At 33.5% G+C, this 21,581-nt stretch overlaps 1 pseudogene across 1 annotated transcript; it reads left to right on the top strand.

Moving 5' to 3' along the window:
• The first annotated feature begins 16,164 nt into the window (after window positions 1-16,164).
• Window positions 16,165-19,786, top strand: LOC143566555 (putative exonuclease domain-containing protein At3g15140; annotated as a pseudogene). The gene is made up of 6 exons (XR_013141253.1): window positions 16,165-16,414; window positions 17,013-17,215; window positions 17,288-17,368; window positions 17,495-17,620; window positions 17,706-17,829; window positions 19,419-19,786. The product of XR_013141253.1 is annotated as a putative exonuclease domain-containing protein At3g15140 (transcript).
• Window positions 19,787-21,581: the final 1,795 nt, after the last annotated feature.

The following is a 21,581-nucleotide window of genomic DNA, read 5'->3' as shown; positions in this document are numbered from 1 at the left end:
GCAAAATTTGTCTTTTTTCGCTTCGGGGCATTCGCTATGTCGAAACACACTCTCGATCGATTCGAACCATTGCAACAAGGTAGTCACACAGTTGGTTCCAAGGAACTTGGACGGGTTGGCACTAGTAAATTGCTTATACAAGTTGGATGCGGGTTTGGGTTCAACGGGTGCAACAACAGGTGCGGGTTGGGTAGCTTGGATTTCGGTTATAAGTTCGGGAATCACAGCGGCCATATGTTTGGCGACGAAAGCAGCCATATGTCGGTTGGAGTTCTTGCGCGGTTGGTGTCTTAGCGGAGGCATGCTAAAAACTATAAAGAAAATGGGATAAGTTTTGGGTAAAAAGATATGGATATAAGGGTGTTCAAAATAAAAATAAGATTTCAATTTTTTATTTGATTGTGAAACCTAGAGTTAGTAAGGAGAAGATGTTAGTGTTAGATAAAATGTAAAACTTTGTATATGAATAACAAAACCGTAAACAAAACGTAAATGATTTTGAGATGTTAAAGCTTGAAAATTTGAGATTTTGAGATTTATAGAGTCGGAAAATCGTGCATGAACCACCATGACTTGATATTCCAACACTAAAAATTTTTATAAAACACCACGTTGGAGTCTAAACATGTGCACGAACCACCGCGACCTTTTCATGTTTTCGACTCAAATAGCGATAATAACACAATAAATCGAGATACAACGTCATGTCAAAACACTAGTCCACGAACCACCGTAGTTCTATTGTTTAAACACCGAAAATTAGGATGGCGACCGGAACGCTCGCATTCGACTACTTAGAGAATTGACATGTATAACACGATTTGTGGCCTAGAAAACGAGCACTATAACTCAACCATCCCAGGTAAGTAAATCACCTTTGATCCTTGGAATCTTTTTGTCAAATGGTCGTTTTATAATGTCTCGTTTTCTATGATGGCTACAAACCCGTTATAAACGCAACCTTTAAGGGATTTGAAACAACGGGATCCAAGTTAATCTTGTAATCCATAAAATATAATGAAAATCTAGTTTTTTGCGTTTTAAGGTAAGGATACCTTGTAAATACTATGAAAGTGTGTGTATGTGAACATTTAAGATATTGGTGAATTTTAAACAAGTTTATAAATAACATGCGATATGAACAATCAATTAAAGAGTAAACACGTATAAGCACACGTATAGGACCCTAAGCATAACAATTCTAGGTCGTTACGTCTAACCACCTATCCTATTGTCAAAGCTCTTATACCAATCTGTCACATCCCGACCAAAGGCGGCGGAACATGCCGAGGTGTAACGATTGCCCATAAGCGCATGACACTATATAAAGCAACAATATTTAACAAACTCATTTCATTTCACAACATCGAAAATGTCACATAACAATATTCAAAGGATAGTCACAATAAAATATAACAAAATATAGCAAATCAAATATTGTTCATTTTTGCTAAATATCCTAAAGGTATCAATGTCGTTTCCTTCAACTCCACAATCAACCTAGATGCAAACCTGTAACATTTCATAAAATAAAGTTTGTCAACACAAAGGTTTGTGAGCAATTCATAAGTTTGAGCACATATACATATATATATATATATATATAGTAATGAAAAGCCACAAAACTTGTATACGAAACAATAAATAAAAGCAATAACTTGGATAAATAGATAAAATCGCTAATAGAATTACGTTAGCGACACCTTGCTATAAGGGGATGCCAAATAGTCTAGGATTTTATAGTTATCGTTAATTGCATTGCGTTAACGACACCTTGCTATAAGGGGATGCTAAATAGACTAGGATTTTTTAGTTCCACCAACCAAAAGCGATAAACACATAGGCATATAATCATAGAACACCAAATCGAGCAATTATTTAAGTAAAGTATACAACAACGTTTGTGGTTTAAGACTCAAGTATAAAGCATTTAGTTTAGATAAGTATGAAACGTCACCCCAAAACAAAAGATGGAAAAACGGGGTATGAAAGTACTCACATTCAAGTAATAAACTTGAATGATGATAATTTGGAGATTTGCCGGAACGACGAGTTTAACAAAAAAATCCTAAAAGGAAAGAAGTCTTGGATTTAGAAAGGTTGTCTTGAATATCTTTAAATAAAATAATTATTGAGAAAAGTAAACAATTAGAGTTCAAGGTTTTAAAAATGTAACTATTTAAGAATTTATAATAATAACCCTTTAAAAATGTAAGTTTGCTCGAAACCGGGTTAAAGTATCTAACCTTAATATTTACTTAACATATGTTAAGTAATAAGGTGGGAAAAATACAAAAATGCAAGTTCCTTTGAGATAAAGATACTAAAACGGGTCTTTAACGAGTGTTCGGGTTGTTGTTTCGGGTCTTGATAATTGGTCAAACCCAAAGTCACATTTCCAAAATAATGAATGTTATGAGATAACTCAATAAAACTTATTAAGACTTAACCAAGTATGTAATTCTATTGTTTTAGAACTAACAACGCACGTTAAGCGAGTGTTCGGTTTTGTCGGTCCAAACTATGTTATGAGATCAAGTTGAATCCAACAATTCAAAGTACCTAAGAAAATAATTAAAATCAGCTTGTAAACTATTTTTAAAGAAATATACAAGTCTTGATAGCTAAAAACACACATGTGTGTCTTAAGCGAGTAAAAATCGGATTGGTTTGGTTCCATCTCACAACAAGTTCCTAGATTGTTTCCACATGCCCAAATAACCAAGAAATTGTATAATAATGTACAAATAAAAATACTTAAGTTTTGCAACCAAAAAGTTAACAACAAAGTGTTTAAACAAAAGTTCGGTTTACAGTCTAGAGCTATTTACGGTTAAACCGAAGCATAGACTCTTAGAACTCATAACCATGGAACTTGTAAAATACAAGAAACAAACTAAAATGAGCAGAAGTTAAGCAAGATTAATATGTATAAACAAGTTATATAGATATATATATATATCAAGGACACGAAGTCCTCCATAAAGCCTTGCCTTACAAGGTCCGAAACCTCACCGACCGGAATCGGAGAAGTAACTACAAAAGGTAACAAGGGGTATTATATTATATATATGTTGTACCACCATAATCAAGTATATAAGCTAATTAGAATGAAAGATTAAACTCAGTTTGACTTTTGAAAGTCAAACCTTCAAGAACACATAAATAAACAACCTTGGGTCTTTGATATTTGAGAGAGTTTTTGGAGTTGTAGAAGGGGAAAATGAAGGGAAATGGGGCTGTATATATAGGGTAATGTTGGTGGTCAAATATGGGTGTTAAACACAAGAGTTTTCATACAAAAAGGATCAAAACAAAGCACAAACAAACAAATTAACGGGCTGCTGATCTGCAGCCTGTCACGCCACGCGACCACATAGGTCATTCCCATCGCGTAGCGCGATGGGGTTGGTCACCAGCTTTTCCCAATTTTCAAAAATGGCATATTTGGTCCCCGAAGTTCGTTTTAAGTGATTTTTACTCTTTTTAAGGACCGAAAAGGATGTTTTCAAGACCCAACAAGTATGAAACAATATTGTAACATAAAATCCATGATTTTGATTATATTATAAGGTTCGGTTTACATAATAAAATGTTACAAAACGAATACAAATCGAGACCCGAAATTGACGAATGTCACATATATGGGTAAAGTTTTGTTCCCACATACACGAAATTACCATTACCATAGTCCCTTTTGGTGGCCTACTACACCACTGTACAAATCTACTCCATCAAGTAATGAGCGTGCACATAAAGCAGGCGTTGATGCATGCATATTAACAAGATGTAACGAGCAAGATATAGATGAGAAGTAAATTATTTTGTTTTAAATATTTATACAAGAAAGATACATTGGGATTATGAATGCTTTGGTCGTTATTGTAGTCTTTACATACTTATTTTTTAATACAATGTGTTAGTAATGGTTCCAAAATTATATTGTTCGATATAGGAGCGTGCAACATATACGATTTGGATTGGAATTAGACCATCTACTAACGGGTCGGTCCGGGTTTTGAAACAGGGTCAAAGGGACGAGTTGATGGAATGTCATAGACCACCAATCTGCAGCTTGTTGATTTTTTAAACCACGTTATAAATGGGATTTGTGGAACCGCTTTACACCATAACTCCATCACCTGGTTATAAATAAACTAAATAAATAGTTAGTGTTTATATGTAATACAATAGTACTGCATATACGTAATACAATAGTTCTGCAAATATGTAATATAGTAGTACTAGTGTAATACGTATATGTGATACGCAATTAATACAAACATATAATAGTGCTTTAAAAATATATGTAACGGAAATATTGTATATATGCAATATACCTAAACAAATGTCGCATTAACATTATTATCACAATTTCCAGATACACTTCATATATTTATTACTAATAAATATATGTGGCTACATTGACATTGTTAAGTTCGAATATACATATTACACATACGCAATACAACTAAACATATACAATTACACTATCATTATCACTTCAAATTCTACATATATGCAATATAACTAACATATGCATTAAAGTACATCATTTATTTACTACATAAATGTTATACATCAACACTTCATATGTACAACATATATGAAATATAGTATTGCATATGTGTATGTTTCAGTGTTGCATATATTTAATGCATCGGTGCTGCATATAACTTATCATATTTTATTAATTGGTCATCTTCATCATCATTTTCCTCCCCATGCTCCTCAAGCTTGTATTCCTTCTCAAGTAATGTTATTTTTTTCATTTTTCGTGGCCTTTTGTGGTCTTCATGTCTGTGAAATATATATAAGGTCATTGATACGAATGTATGAAATCACAATACAATGTGCATTATATGTAATAAAATATCTAAAGCCTACCATCAAAACTGTTTTATTCACCGTTGATTTTCAGAATCAGCATCGTCTTCATTGTCCACTAGCTTCCCTTGTTTCACCTTCTTTTTTTTCTTTTACCCCGTGTTCTTTTCATGGCTGTGTCATATGCAATGTCATAGTCTAAAACAATATACAAATATTTTAGCAAAATGTAGTTGTATTAGTTATGTAGAAAAGTTAACATGACAGTGGATTATGATTCAAGTACCGATTATCAAATTTATTCAAATAAGTAACTTTAAGTTCTAAACAAAATTTTTGCAAAAGTAATCAAGCAAGCATGTGATTACCAAAACGAGCTCCTTTAGGCATTTCATCGAACAGTTGGAGGGCATGCCGAATCGAATGATAAATTAAGCTTCTATTGATCAATTAAGCCTAAAAAAACCAAAACATGTTTATTTACATATACATACTCAACATGTATGGTAACATTAACATTACTATGTTTAACACTACATATATAAAATATAACTAAAAATATGCAGTAAGAACATCATTTATGAATGTGCAACACTACATATACACATCATTCATAACTTTCATAAAAAATCAATGTAATTAGCGTTCATCAACAATATGTTTCTATTCATTAAAAAAACAGAGTATTGGTGTGAAATAGCGCCTAATTGACAATGCTCAAGTGTAAATTGAATGATTAATCCCGTTTACCTGCTATTGTTTCTAAGTTTTTTTGCTTGATTTTGTCATCAATTTGATGAAATAGATCGAAAGGGTGACTTTGAAGAAACCTTAGTTATTGGCCAGCGATAAGATGATGCACGACTCTTGATGAATGATAGTTCATATTTTGTGCAATTCCAATTTTACCCTCCCTCATTAAAAGACCCCATCTTTTTTCTTTTCCCTCCTTATTTTTTTGGTCATTGATCAAGTAAAATCAATCGTTCTAGTGGAGTTCTCTAGTTCTCTCTTTAAAATGTGCAATAATCAACAAATACAATTAGACGAATCAGCAAAGCTAAGTTATAATGTAATACACATATGCATTATAACTGGATATTAACAAATACGGTAAAATTGTTGCATGTGTTCGACTAACATATCTAAAAAATCTGCAGTCAAATACATGATTCGTGTATATGTGCAAGAATCAACAAATACAAATAGATGCGTCAACATGGCTAGTTTATAATGTAATACACATATGTATTATAACCATATATTCACACATACTCTAAAATTGTTGTGTTCGACTAACATATCTAAAAATTGTGCAGCCCAAAACATGATTCGTGTACTATATATGTGCAATAATAAGCAAATAAATGAACTAATGTCAGCATATGATTTGTCCTTGACTTCCTTTAGTAATCGTTACGATATATTGTTCCCAATTGAAAATTTAACACAATAAAACATATACGAATAGAGTCTACTATTGATTTATGTGTAACACAATCGGAATATGTGAAATAAGGTTTACCTGATGGCGTTTGAGATCGATTCACTTGATTCTCATATTGTTCTCTTAAATTATCGGACGATTTGCTTGAGATCTGCCAGATTTCTTTCTATCAAATGAAAACCCTAGCTATGAGTGATGAGAAGAACGAACGGGAGAGAGGATTGGATTGTTGTACAGTTTTGGAAAGTATCCTAATTTTACCTCTCTTCTTAAAAAACCCCATTTATTTATCTATTTTTCTTTTTTTTACTTTTAGCCCTTGATCATCCAAAATCAATGGATATAATTTAGTTCTCTCTTTTAAAGGAGTTCTCTCTTGATCCCACCGCTATATATGAATATATATATATAAAGAGAGGACCAAGAGAAACTAATTATTAGAAAGAAAACTTTAAAACTCTGTAAAGAATTATTTTTAGTTAAAAATTTAAAAAAAAAATCAAATTTCCGTTTTACCGTTATTTTTATATTTTGTTACTCTTCACTCGAAAAAGGTAAAAAAAAATAAACAAAGAAAAAGACGTTGTAATGTACATATGTATTCTTGTGCGATACTGTTGTATTACACATGTGTATTACTATGTATTTTTATGTTCAATAGTGTTTAATTGCATATATTAAATATTTGTGTATTGTATATGTGTAGCAGAGTTGTTATATGCAAAAAAATATAAAAAAAATAAATAAAAGTTGATATAGTGCACATGTGCATTAATGTTGTGTTACACATGCGTACTAATGTTGTAACATCCGGCCCCTCGCACCACCAATATTGTCCGCTCTGCCCACGAAGAGCTCACGGATTTGTTTTTGGTTGCCCAGATGGAGATTTCCCAGGAGGTCACCCATCCTGATACTACTTCCAGCTGAGCACGCTTAACTGTGGAGCTCCTCTCGTCCACTACCATTAAGCCCAAAACGCGTTGGTGATTTAAGAGGCGGGGAATTTACTTATGAACCAAGAATCTCTCTTGTCCACGACCGATGTGGGATTTGCCTAGGATGTTACAAACCCCCCCCCCCCTTTGGACTCATCATCCTCGATGAGGTTTGCCCCACCATCCCATTCAGGATGTGGGATTTGCCTAAGGTGTACCTCACGACACCCCCAGGGACTCACCGTCGCTGATGAGGTTTGCACCACCATCCCGAACAGCACAAGAGTGGCTCTGATACCACCTTGGACCCTGCTGGGGCTGCCGCCCCTAGAACCTCGCTGCCAGGGGCGCTGCCCCCGGACCCCTGTTCATTGAGGGTTATAATTAAACTAGAAACACGATATGGGTAGTGATAGTTAATTGATACATGTAATTGTTATACAGTTAGTCGCGCACAGCTAAAGAAAGGAATAACCGTTAACAGTGAACGTAACCGATTTCAGGTGAGTTTTTAGCCTCATTTCCTTGTTATGTTTTCGGGGTTGTGTGCATACTCGATGTAAAGTGTGAATACACTTACCTTAAGTGGTAAGTGTATGATATAAGGATTGATGTGATAATAAGTATGAATGTTATGAATGAATGTTTGTCGGTGCGTGAACGATCTTCGGATATTGCGCGTACCGCCAGTGGGAATGATCTCCAAGTGGTTACTAGTGTGTGTAAATGTTATGATGTAACTTGGTTATTATGTAATAATGATAGAAAGTGTGTTGTAGACAAGTAGAGGTAGAGTGTGATAGAAGTGGCAAGGGTCTAGTAAGGGTGTTAGTGGCATGACGTTAGTACGTGGTAGGGTAAGCCTATACGTGACTTTATTATTAAAGTGGCATAACGTGAGTGCGTGGTAGGGTAAGCCTATACGTGCCTTCGTTATTAAGTGGCATAACGTGAGTGCGTGGGAGGGCAAGCCTCTATGTGCTCCCGTAAAACAAGTGGCTAAGACGTAGGGGACAGACAAGTGGTTAAGCGGTAAGGTGAACGGGTCAAACAGCGGACTATGTGTCTTCGGACACGTATATAATTGCATGTAATGGTTGTATGGTAGGTTGCTTGATTAACTAGAACTCACTCAGCGTAGCTGACTTTTAGTATGCACGCAGGTGAACAAGCTAAAGAGCTAGCATGATGATTGCACATGGCATGGATTGAACGGCTGTCATCTGAATATGGAAGAAATGATATTTTAAATATGATGTTTTATGTTATGGTTTTAAAGAAAATATTGAATGTTTTTTAACGAATAGTTGAAATTAACGTTTCCGCGAAAAGTTTAAATTAACTCTGATTTGTAAGAACTATGTTTATGAGTAAATCTGACGCTAAAGTAGGGCACCGGGATGGGGGCCTTACAAATGTGTATTCGATGTGTGTATTAGTCTTATATTGCATATATATACAATTGTGTATTAAATATGTGCAATAGTGTTGTATTTTATACAATACAACACTCTTGCATATCTGCAATGCACACTATTACACATGTGTACTACACCGACGAGATAACCGACGAGTTTGTTATTTTTATTTTTGGTTTTTTTGAACAATATCAACATATAAGAATAATGAGAAAAAAAATACTATTTTTTTTTAAAAGTTACAAATAATTATTTTAGAGTTTTTAAGTTTTCTCTTTAAAAAGAGTATTCATTTGATCTCACCCCTATATATATATATACTAGCTTTTAGCCCCCGTGGTACGGGGGTTTACTTAGGTTTTGTTTTTAATTGTATTTCTATTTTATTTTTTGTAATGGTTTGTTTTATTTTTTAACAGAGTTTTGTTTTGATTTATTACGTATATATTAGTTTGTTACTTGATTATATTTTTTAACGTTTGAGCTATTTCAATTGAGATATGTAGGTTTATAGTTGGGTTGGATTGATTCCTAGTCGAATAGCCGCTAATGGTATATAGTCCCAATTTCCTCCAATTAACTTTTGGTATTGTGAAATTTCATTTTGTTAAGTAAAATTTATTTATATAAACTATAAAATTTATTGTTTGACGGATGTATACATGGTGGTGGATGGCTTGTTGGTTTTGTAGTTCGTGACACACTATTTTAATCGATAACAAAATCACACGAATAAAATCTCTTTAATCCAACTAAATTTAAACATATGCTTTGGAATAGGCCTGTAAATAAACCAAATGAACATAAACGAAGCATGTTCGGTTTGTTCGTTTAAAATTAAGCGCACGCACGGCCAACTCGGATATTTAAAAAAACCCCCATTATTTTAATACCTTTGAATAAATCACTAATGTTAATAGAAGTTAATTTTAATATTTAAGTGTTGAGTTATTACGACTGCATGAAAAATTTAAGACTGTACAATGAATCAATATTTGATTCCACCTTTTCAAATATTATGTGAATCGGTGGGTCAAACAGGTTGGATAACGGGTCAAAACAACAATAACAAAAAAAATTGTTGGTCGGATAATGTCGAGTCCGAGGTTGGTCTTCTGCGACAATCTAAACCCCTAAAAAGCGTAAAATTTAAAGCTAAACAAATTAATCAACATTCGCTAAAAAAACTTAATTTAAGACAAAATCTTGTTACCTTACCGCATAATTCCAAACATGCCAAACATGTAGAATACATATTCCCATCCAAAAGATTCAATCAGGGGTGGAGTGAAAAGTAACCTATAGGTATATTAACACAGGATTTAATTGATTAAAAAATTATTCAATATAAGGCGGGTCGACCCGAATATGTTCTTTAGACTCAGCAAGTCAGCAGCATTTGCAGCAGCTCTATGTCTAGACATTAAGTTTCCAATTGTTGCAAATGATCCTTCAATGTTTGCAAATGTACCCTCCGATGTCCACTTTCCACTTGCTTCACTGATTCTTTTTGGGCTTTTGAATGCCATTCCAACAAAAAAGATTGAACCTTTCCCACTTTTTGGGTCAAATTTCTCGCATCTCTATCTAATTTTTACCGCCTATAATGTTAAAAAAACACATATGAAACCAACTTTCGTGTCATGTTCATGTCAACCTATAAAAACTCGTGCCATGTTCAGGTGCCTGCTAACACAACCCATATAACAAACTTTATGGTACACAATTAATCTATTAAAAAAACATACTTTTTTTTTGACAAAATTTGACTCACAAAAAGAAACAGTGGTTTTGAGGTTGACTAACAAAGCCCTAAAGTTACATTTCATAACTTGCAAGAACTAAAACATAACCAATTAGTCACAATCACAATCACAATCAGTAACAAATTTGGTCTTTTCAATATTCATTATCAATTTACCATTTTCTTATACGAGGAATTAAGACCCAGCAGCCTGGTATAATAAACTCGGTGGTGAAAAGTAAATGTTGTCAATCTGGAATTTAGTTTCTAATTCATAAACAAAAAACAACTATAATATATTAATATTATATAATAAACAACTCCAAGGCCAATAAGACGAGACACAACATATCAAGATTCCATTAACTTTCAAAACTTTAACAATAAAGTCCCTGCACCTTTTTATAGTTTAAAGTTATTATTATTTTTCTCATTTTAATTAGTTTTAAAACTGCAAGACTTATTAATAACGTCGCATAATCCATCTATAGCCCATACACTTTACATCGCTTGCATTTACACCTCCATATATTACTTTCAATAGTACATGATCTGGTATAATTGGTTATTTTAATCACGCACACTATACAGTAAATTGTGACTCTGCGTGCGAACGATTCTGTCATGTACCACCTTAACCAACTACTTTACTGTAAACGTGCTAATTTGCGTTTAGAAATACATATTTTGCAAAGTAAAGTAACATACCTTGAATCAAAGCTTCCATGGAAGCATAACCTGTTATGCGTTCAATGAATCAATAATCCACTTTTTCAGCTAGTTTTGTTTGAATAAACTGCAACCAAATAACATCAAACAAAAAGAAGCTAGTTTATGCAGCTATTTCATATAGCATGTAATATAAAACAAAAATATAAATATGATCTCTAAAGAGATTGTGTCATTTTTGTATTTGGATCAACAAATGTCCAACTCAATCCCAAATGCTTACCAAAAATCACAATCAGACTTTAATTTTCTTTCAATATGACTAAAATTAAGGTAAAGGGTTAAGTTTGGTTTTGGTTATTAACCGAACCGAACCGAACCAGAAACCAACAAACTAATCGAAAATCGATTGGTTAATAAAGTCAATTAACTGATGGCTTCGGTTTCACTAATAACCGAACCTAACTGTACACACCACTCACAGAAATCATATAAGATCCAATCATCCAAATAATTGTAATGAACAAATTCTCTGTACAAAAAACACAAATTGTCAAATTGCTATACTACGACCTAAAAACCTAATCGCTAAAATCAAACACACTTATTCAAACACATTAAACTTCACTAATTTACAAAACTATTGAAAATGGTTACAATTTTCAAATTAATATAAACTCAATCAGAAGACTGCTCAAACTAAAAAGAATCATTCTCTTGAGTAGAACTTAATGGCATAATTGATTGAAGCCGTATAACCCTTCATTCTGAAAACTATATGAACACACTTAAATACGAATAACATTAGCGATTATAGTTTAGATGAAAATCGAAGTCAATGTTTTAGGGTTCGTACTGTTGATGAGCACGAATCATTTTAGTGTTTAGATGCAACATGAAATCAAATATTTAGGCTTAATAGTATTTATGAAATACAAATCGAACATACCTTATGAATCGTTTACTGGATATTGATGTCGCTTGATGAGGAATCAAATAGAGACATGAATTGTTCGAATCAATTGAGGAATCAACCTATTGAATGACCACCAATTCTAATTTGTAAAGCAGACGACTCGGTTGGAAGTTAATTGTTGTGTTTAAGCTTTTCAGAATTGAGATTGATAGAGATAGAAAGAGACCTGTGAGATTTTTTGAGAAGTTATGACCCGTTTAAAGAGCTATTTCTCTGTTATCACCAAATTGATAGAGAGTAGTAGTTTTGGCCAGAATTGAGGAGGTGTTCTGACCCATTTTAAGTGTATTTGGCTTTGGTAAGAACATGACTCGTGCAATTTAAACCTTAAACGGGTCAAAACCGGGTTAATTAATAAGAAACCACCATTTTAAAATCAAGCAAATCTAGTGGCTCCAAAAAAGGGGGGAGCGACCACATCGCGACATATAGAATTTTTGGGTTTTCGTTTATATATATATATATATATATATAACATGGTAAAACGCTTTAAACCATAGCGGAGTATTATGGAGATGGGCTTCGAAGCCTCATTTTCTATGTGGCAATGACGTGAAGGGGCGACGAAGCCCCTCCACTGTAAACAGTCTAATAGCGATCCATAATCCATGCCAAATGACTCAGTTGCTTGACCAACAAATACTTGAGTATGAAGGTACAACTCGGTTTTTATTAAAAGAAAAGAAACATAATTATTTATTCAATGTTTTTCTACAACTAACGAGCAATTGGAGAATAATTAAGTTAAATTGTAATAAAATTTTATTAAAGAAACAAGAGAAAAAAAATTACAAAAGAATTTTGGACATGTTATATCCGAATGCTCCACTTTACACCGTTTTGTACGCGAGCGAGACATCGGACATCCATCCCCGCCACGTTGCCACTCCCACAACCTTACGGAGTTACGCGGAATATGAGAGCGTACTATATTGTTTACTAGTTTAATCCTCCCGTGTTACGGGAGTTTATTCAAGTTTTTATTTTAATCGTTTTGTTATTTTATGATGATTTTATTTTTTTTAACGTAGTTTAGTTTTAATTTTATACATATATATTAGTTTGTTATTATATTTTTTAGCGTTTGAGTTTTTTCAATTGAGATATGTATGTTTTTTAGATTTTTAACGAACAAACATAAACAGACACGAGCATGTTGATTTTTTTAGATGAACAATCATGAACACAAATACTTGTCTAATGACAAAGGGGATGTTAATGTAGTAGACAATGGTGGGTAGTATCGGAAGTTAACCGGCGATTAAGATGAAAGACCAGCAACAGAGAACATGTAAAGGAGATAAACTAAATTAGGGTTTAATGATAGTGTTTACCAATAAATGAGATCTTATAACTCATTTGAGGGCTATTAGGGTTTTGTAAGACCCATAACCCTTGTAAATTATTCTTGGGATTTGATGATTAAGAGGTTATTTCACAAATAAATGAGATGTTATAACCCGTTTAAGTTATCCGGATTTGGTGAGAACCATGACCCGCAAAAATTATTGTTTGATTATGAAAGTTTCATAAATATATGAGATGTTATAACCCATTTAAAAACTATCCGGGTTTGATAAGACCCATACCCGTGAATTCGGGTCAAATGCATGAGAAGCCTCCATTTAGAAATCAAGCAAACTGGTAGCTCTAAAGAATGGGGGGGAACAACCTGAGAGCGACACATAAGATTTTATGATAGCCAATTATATAGATAGATTTATTTTTTAACAGCCGAAAGTGTACTATGTGCTCAATCGATTTTTAAAGGATGTATAAAAGATAATAACAATAGCTTTTGTGGATTAAGTTCCATGATGATATATGCCCAAAAGTTACTCTAGAGTCTAGGACCTTTCACTTTTTAATAATGACCCATACCAAATGGACTTTCCTTAGTCACATAAGTCTTTACAAATTGTAATTAGTTCTTTACAAATTCTAAAGTGAGATACTTAACTTTTATATCAATTCATTAAATTTCCTGTTTAAAGTGTATGTTTTGGTTTTGGCAAATAATGCATTTGGTTACAAAAACAATTTGTTTAGTTAGTCCTTGTGAATATCAAGTTAAGTTGCTATACATGAGAAAACTCAATTTAATCAGTTTATAACCACCTATTAAACCATTTAAATTGCATATTAAAAACGCTTGATGTAATTCAAAATTTTTATTTAGTTACAATATTATTTAATTAGTTTGTTGGTTTTTTTGTTTCACATGACTATAAAACTAAGTTATGAAGTTATCTACCTTAGTAATATACGCCCTCTAGGTATGATTTCATGCTAGCCAATTCATCTATGGCAGTAAAACTACTAATTTGGTTTTTGTACCACGAGAAACACATTATCTGAGTAGAGATGCGAAATATAAAGCCAACCATATCAAACACGAGGTCTAACTCCCTCTCCTTCCTCCTGCTATGCTTTTTTATTTTATTTATTATATTAATATAAAGTAGATCTTGGGTCATGCCAATGGGCTAACCTGTCCGGACCCAACATGTGAGATGTCTACAGACTACAATATCACAAAAGTTATCATAATAAATTAATTATCGCCTTATAAATAAAGGAGACGCTGGGCCAAGCCCAAAAGTTATGATAACTATTTGCAACATTGATATGTATCGTAGTCAAAGGTTGAACAATTGATGTCATATATTGGATAACTAGTTTAATCCTCCCGTGTTACGGGAGTTTATTTAAAGTTTTGTTTTTAATCGTTTTGTTATTTTATAATGATTACTTTATTTTTTAACGTAGTTTTGTTTTAATTTAATACATATATATTAGTTTGTTATTATATTTTTTAACGTTTGGGTTTTATCAGTTGAGATGTTTAGGTTTTTTTAGATTTTTAACGAACAAACATAAACGAACGCGGTCATGTTGATTTTTTTAATGTACAAACATGAACATAAATATTTGTCTAATGAAAAAAGAGGCGCTGATTTAGTTGACGACGGTGGGTAGTATTGGAAGTTAACCAACGATGGAGATGATAAACCAGCAACGAAGAACATGTAAAGCAAAAAAATTAAATTAGGGTTTGATAGTGTAAGTGTTTATCAATGAATGAAATCTTATAACCCATTTGAGGGCTATTAGAGTTTGGTAAGACACATAACCCGTGAAAATTATTCTTTGATAATTAAGGGGTTATTTCACAAATAAATGAGATGTTATAACTCGTTTAAGGGTTATCCGGGTTTGGTAAGACCCATGACCTGTGAAAATTATTGTTTGTTTATGAAATAGCTTTATAATTAACTGAGATGTTATAACCCATTTAAAGACTATTCGGGTTTGGTAAGACTCATACCCGCGAATTCGGGTCAAATGCATGAGAAGCCTCCATTTATAATTCAAGCAATCTGGTGGCTCTTGAGAATGGGGAAACAACCTGAGAACGACACCTAGGATTTTATGGTAGGCAATTATATAGATAGTTATATTGAAAACTCATGCAACTTAAAAAAACGCCTACACAATAATCACTGGCAAATAATTCAACCACATTAAGCCCAACATGTCGGGCCGACCTCAGTGCATTTGTGTCGTGTAGTAAAACTAATCACCCACTAGAGGTGCACCAAAAACAAATTCGGGTACCAGAACCACTAGTGAAACCAGTTTTACAAGAACCAAGTTCAAAACCGATCCAACTGCACTATACATTGAAAATTTGAAATCGGTTAGAAACCGAACCAATTAATCTATAACCGATTAGTTTTGTCTCGTCACTCCCAATCTTGATAAAACAACGACCTAACCTGCGACGATTGTAGAATATAGTTGCTACATTTGACACCGGTGGATCAAGACACTATAAAAGCCACACATGAAACAATTGACCAATATGGTTGCAAATGGAGCTTTGGTGCATTTGCCAATAGGGGAGCTTACAGTCTTATTAGAAACTACTTACGTAAAAAAAACATTAAATTTTGCTCACATGCAGGATCGAACTACAGACCTCCAGTTTACAGGACTGGCGCTCTACCACCGAGCTATAGGGGCTAATTTGCTCTACAAATTTCACACAATATACACAAGCAACAGTCGATAAACATCTGAAACCAATCTTCTAAATCATCATCGTCTCATTGAATCAATATCATATCATTTGCGAGGTTTTGAAGATGGCGAATTATAGAATTTGTCTCCTTCGCCACACCTTTAACTTCTTCTTCTTCTTCAATAACCTCTATCTCTTCTCGGTCACTCTTACCTACCCGTAGATTCATTACATCCTCTTCAAACGAACCCTTGGTTGCTTCAATGTCTGCAAGTGAAGCTGTAATTACATCTAATGAGTCTGAAAACCGTAATAAGAGCACTCGTTGGAAGCCAATGTGTTTGTATTACACTCAGGACAAATGCACTATGGTAAATTCACTCTATTTTGATACTCGATTCATATATCTTTATCTGTATGATGAAATTTAGGGTTGCAAAAAGTTGGTCAACCGTTTGTTTATGTTCGTTCGTTTAATAAACGTTTAAGTTAAACGAATTAACATGAGCTGAGGCCGCCATAGCTCATTTATGTTGGTTTGTGTTCGTTCATTTGAAGGTTTTTATTTTATATATATTTTTATTTTACTTGTTTTAATTTTTAAAAAAATTGTAACGCTAATTATGATAATAACTATGTCAAGTATGTTTGGATAATTTGTTCTAAAATGAATATAAGATCCTTTGTATTCATTAAATGTTCGTGAATAGTTCACAGACACATTCATTTCCTTAACGAACGAAGTCTCGAACACAAACAAGAAATCTCGTTTGGTGAGTGTTTGTGAACAGCTCATGAACCGGCTCGTTTTCTTAAATTACCAACACGAAAAATGCCTTGTACGTGTTCATTCGTTTTGTTTGCAGCCCTAAAAATTGGTGTATGTATTTAACGTTTTGCAAGAACAGAGATCCTTCGATGAATTTTTGTTATAATTGTGCATGAAAGCTAATGATTTGTATCAAACAGATGCAGGATACAAGTCACCTGCAGATATTCAATCATAGTTTCGCATTGGAGCATTCACTAAATGTTGATGAGTATGTAAACAAGCATTCTGAGCATTTAGATTTCTTTCTTGTGCTTGATTTGGAGGGGAAGGTTGAGATTCTTGAGTTTCCTGTTTTGATGATTGATGCAAGAACCATGGATGTTGTAGCTTTCTTTCACAGGTTTCGCACCGTTTTCTTTAGCATTATGTAGATTAATATTAAAGAAAATTTACACTAATATTTCTGTTTCAGGTTTGTTAGGCCTACAGAAATGAGTGAAGAAAGAATTAACCAATATATTGAAGGGAAATATGGAAAACTAGGAGTGGACCGGTATGCTCACATTCATTTGATTATGAATGACTTATATAGTTAGTTATATGTTATAATGTTCATAATAAAAGTGCGACTATATATTATATAAGTTTGAAGGAAATAATATGTCTAACCGCTTTACAGTGTTTGGCATGATACGGCTATTCCATTCGATGAAGTTATAATACAATTTGAAGAATGGATGTTAAAACATAGTTTGTGCAGCAAGGAACTTGATGGCTCACTTAATCGAGCTGCATTTGTAACTTGGTAATCTCATAATTCTTCTAAAAGTTTTATTTTTAAGATTTTGATATGCTAACTTAAACTATGGATTTATAATTATGTGCACTAGTGGGAACTGGGATATAAAGACGAAAATACCCCAGCAATGTAAAGTTTCAAAAATGAAGCTACCTTCATATTTTATGGAGTGGATTAACTTGAAGGATATATATCTCAACTTCTACAAGAGGCGGGTGAGTACGCAACTAGGGGTGGTAACCTTGACCCAAACCATTCCAAATGGGTCAATTTGGGTTGTTTTAAAATTCAAATGGGTTGATTTGGGTCATAGGTTTTAATTAAATGGGTCAAAATGGGTCACTTGAAATTCCACATTCTTATTTTTGAGTCAAAATGGGTTGACAAATTTAACTACATGGGTCGATGTGGGTTAGTGTCTTAAGGAAAAGTGACATGTTTGGGTTGAAACGGGTTTTAGATTTAAACGATATCGGTTTAGGTTTCGGCTCGGATCAGCTTTCGTGCCGACACGAGTTTTAGCACTGGACGGGTTGGGTTTCGGTTTCTTTCGAGTTTTCGCACTAGACGGGTCGATTAAGGTTTTTGATTCGTTTTCGTCGACATTTCGGTTTCGGTTAATTTGTCGTTTTTTTTTTATGAACGAGGATAACGGCGAAAATATTTTAGTTTTTTTACTTTTTTCGTTATTCGTTTATATTTTGAGTTATGATTTTTTATTTGTTTTTTTTTTAATTTTTTTTTGAGGGATTTTGATCTTAATAGAAACCATCAAAAAATATTTAAAAAAAATTAATAAAAAAATCATAACTCAAAAAATAAAACTAAAACAAAAAATGTAAAAAAACTAAAACGTTTCGTCCGTTGTCCTCGTTAAAAAAAATCGACAAATTAACCGAAACTGAAAAGTCGACAACAACGGAACAAAAACATGCTGAAACAAGTGTTAAGTGATGAAAAGAACTGAATAATCGCAAAAGCAAGTTGTTAAGTGCTGAAACGAACTGAAAAATCGCTTAAACGAGCTATTAGATGCTAAAACGAACTGAAAAATCGCTTAAACGAGCTGTTACGCGATGAAACGAACTGAAAAATCGCTTAAACGAGCTGTTACGTGATGAAACGAACTGAAAAATCGCTTAAACAAGCTGTTACGCGCTGAAACGAACTGAAAAATCGCTTAAACGAGCTGTTGTGCGCTGAAACGAACTGAAAAATCGCTTAAGCGAGCTGTTACGCGATGAAACGAACTGAAAAATCGCTTAAACGAGCTGTTACGTGATGAAACGAACTGAAAAATCGCTTAAACAAGCTGTTACGCGCTGAAACGAACTGAAAAATCGCTTAAACGAGCTGTTGTGCGCTGAAACGAACTGAAAAATCGCTTAAGCGAGCTGTTACGCGCTGAAACGAACTGAAAAATCGCTTAAGTGAGCTGTTACGCGCTGAAACAAACTGAAAAATCGCTTAAACAAGCTGTTACGCGCTGAAACGAAATGAAAAATCACTTAAACGAGTTTTGACCCAAACCCGTTTTGACCCGTTCCAACCTTGACCCGTTTAACCCGAACCTGTTGACCCTAACCCGTTCCGACTCGAATCAAAACAACCCTTTTTCAGTGACCCGTTTCAACCCTAACCCTTTTCAACCCTAACCCGTTCCGACCCATGACCCGTTTCGACCCAACCCAACCAATTTGCCACCTCTATACGCAACTGTGTAAGCCTCAAATGTTAGATGTGTAATAAGTAATAAGTAGAAAATTGACTTGATTTGATTTTGGTGCATATATGACAATATTAGGCTGCTGGAATGCGTACAATGATGAATGAGTTGAAGATACCGTTGTTAGGAAGTCATCATCTTGGAATTGATGACACGAAGAACATAGCACGAGTGTTACAGCGTATGCTCGTGGATGGTGCTGTTTTGAAGATTACTGCAAGGAGAAACCATTTGGTTCCGGACAAGGTTGAATTCATGTTTGAAAATCGTATCAAGTAGTTGTCCTCTAGAGGTCATGTTATTCAAGTGGCCATTGATTGTAGGGTAAATGTAATTTAGAACTGTTAACAGTTTTGTACCGTGTTATAGTTAAGTTGTTAATCTCTCTTTACATTATAGTTAAGTTGCTAATCTATATTTATACTACAGTCCATGGTCTATCTACATGTTTCTCTAAATCTTCAACTTCTTATCATAAACAATTATGATTCTTGCATTTATGACAACTGAAGTCTGGGTGCACCAACAGCACTCACCAGTCGCGATCAACAACGTGACATGTGGAGTCCTGAGGTTTGCTCTACTCATTTAGCGCCTTGTGTCAATATTGTATAGGTTTGCTTGTAAATTTGTAGTCTTGCATTGTTGATTTGTTGGTGATTTTAGTGTCATCAAATAACATTTGTAATTGGGTTGACTTGTTGACCAAAGTGAATCATAAGAGTTTACACTTGTTTGAGTTTTATTTTGATTCTAAGTATGTACTATGTAGTTATGTCTAAGGAGTCTACTTCTGGTTTATAGTTGGCTTCAGTCTGGCCATTTTGATGATTAATTTGGGATGTAAACTTCCCCTCAAGAGATCAAAGTAAAAAACACAATTTTTGTTTCGATTCTTGTTATGATAGCTTCGATTTGATTAGTGTGTGGCTGGTTTTATAAATTCCAAATCCGCAGCTAATTAAGTTCCTATTATCAACTCTCCTTCAAAGTTTAGTGTGAATCTTATAAACAGAAACATATGCTAATGTTTAAATGGATCATGCTAAAGCCTCTTCTCATGTCATATCAGTCGTTTGATCTGTATTTGGGCTTTTAATTCATGGTGATATGCTATGGATTGAATAAATAAAGTATCAACTGACTAAACAAGTTAGTCGTTTGCTGTTGTACTTAACCAATGACGAAGGTAAATGAGAGGATATGCAATTTGTACAATATTTCTTTTCTTTTGATATCAACTTATATCAGAGCATCAATTCATCGGAACTCCTGTTTGATCGTTTAACCCATGATTATTGGTTATTTTATGAACAGTAAAACCTCTATAAATTAATAGTGTTGGGACTGAGTTATTTTATTAATTTAGAGAGAGATTATTATATCAATAAATTAATAAATTATTACTTTAAAGAGTTGGCTTATATTCGTGAGCAATTCTCAAATTAATGAATCGACCTCTTCAAAATTTCCATATCCGTTCACTTTACCTATTTGAATAAAACATAAACAAGAATCTTCAAAATTCTCATGTACATTAACACATTAATGAACTTGTCAGTTCAGTGTACATAGATCTAGATTAATCACTATAGTATGTCTAATGATAAATTTTAAAATCACATCAACTATAACCTTTAAACTGAGAGGTGCAACGATGACCAATCACAACGAAAACTATTATGCGAGTATAAGAGATATTGCAGTCAACAAGATTTGGTGGGTTGACAAAACTTTCGATTTGAAAGTTAGTCAAGGAACAATATCAAACACTTTTAAGAGATAATCGGAGTTCCTATCGGCTAACTTTGACAAAGATGGATCTTCCAAGCGTCACAAAGTAGCCAAGTATCCGGACAGGGAGAAAGTTGTTTATGAATGGTTTCTCCAACATCAAGAATGTGTGAATATAACATGTTAGTTAATCATAGAGAAGATGGTTGAAGCATTGAACCTTTTATATCCACAAGATTCTTCTAAGCATAAACTTTCACAGAGCTAGCTCGAGAAATTCAAGTTAAGGCATGGAACTATTAGTTTTTTACTAGACAATACTAAAGTTTTGAAATATTTTAGTAATTACTAATTTATAGTTTCACTCTGACCAATATATTTTCATTGGGAGTTTAAAAAATTATTATTTTATTATTTTATTAATTGGAGTCTAATTTTGTACTTGTCTCAAGTTGGGACCTGACAAATTAAAAATTATCGAGATTATTAATTTATCATGTATTAAAT

The sequence above is a fragment of the Bidens hawaiensis genome, unplaced genomic scaffold (genome assembly GCF_021521415.1).
Source record: "Bidens hawaiensis isolate Kalapana, Puna unplaced genomic scaffold, B.hawaiensis_p1.1 tig00022910_1, whole genome shotgun sequence".
Lineage (NCBI taxonomy): Eukaryota > Viridiplantae > Streptophyta > Magnoliopsida > Asterales > Asteraceae > Bidens > Bidens hawaiensis.
The sequence above is the reverse complement of the archived record's forward strand: the minus strand, read 5'-3'. Positions and strand labels throughout refer to the sequence as shown.